The sequence below is a fragment of the Ipomoea triloba genome, chromosome 16 (genome assembly GCF_003576645.1).
Source record: "Ipomoea triloba cultivar NCNSP0323 chromosome 16, ASM357664v1".
NCBI classification, from domain to species: domain Eukaryota; kingdom Viridiplantae; phylum Streptophyta; class Magnoliopsida; order Solanales; family Convolvulaceae; genus Ipomoea; species Ipomoea triloba.
The window spans coordinates 15668552-15669390 of NC_044931.1; positions in this window are offsets into that span (position 1 = coordinate 15668552).

Here is an 839-nt window from a genome sequence, read left to right on the forward strand (position 1 = left end):
AGTAACATACAGATCAAGAAGTACACCAGAATCGGAGCAGCAATTAAGCGTCCGCGCCATGCGACTCCTGCAAGGAAGATGGAACCACAAGCCGATATAAATGAAGGGGAAGGATGAAGACGGAAAGCCTTAGGACGGGCGATTTATAGGGTAGGGCTGTAGCATAATCACGGCGCCAGTGCAGCCTAGGGTTAGCGACAATGGGCCTTTCAAGTTGTGGTAATATATGTCTTTCTTATTGTTTTATTTTATATATTATGAAAAATAAATTATACCATTCATATTAGGTATAAATTAATAAAAACTTAAAAAGTACATAGAACATAATTTAAACAAAAATAAAATAACTACGTGTAAAACTCAATTAAATAAAAATATTATTAACTAAACACAAATAATAAATTATATTAAACAAGTAGAATTTGAAATAATAAACTTTTATTTTTTAAAAATCAAATTATTTAAGTGTAAAACAACAATTTGTATAATGGCTAGGTTGAAAATAAATAAAATTTGATATAAAAATATTTATATTAATGTAATATAGTAAAATAAAATTTTTGGTGTTTTGGTGTAAATTGAATAGAAGATAATCCATCAGCTTTTAAACATGAAATCTTAATACTACGTAGAAAGAATTTTTATTTAAAAGTAACTATAATTAATTTAGGTACAACAACTCAGTGGATAAAAATATTAACTCAAAAATTTATTTGCAAGTGTAAAAAACAATACGGAGTAATAATTGATGCAAAATAATAGAGAAGCCTCAGAAAGTCGATCTGACATCATTGGTGAATTCAGACGGTGATTCCAGATATATTTAATTACAATCCTCA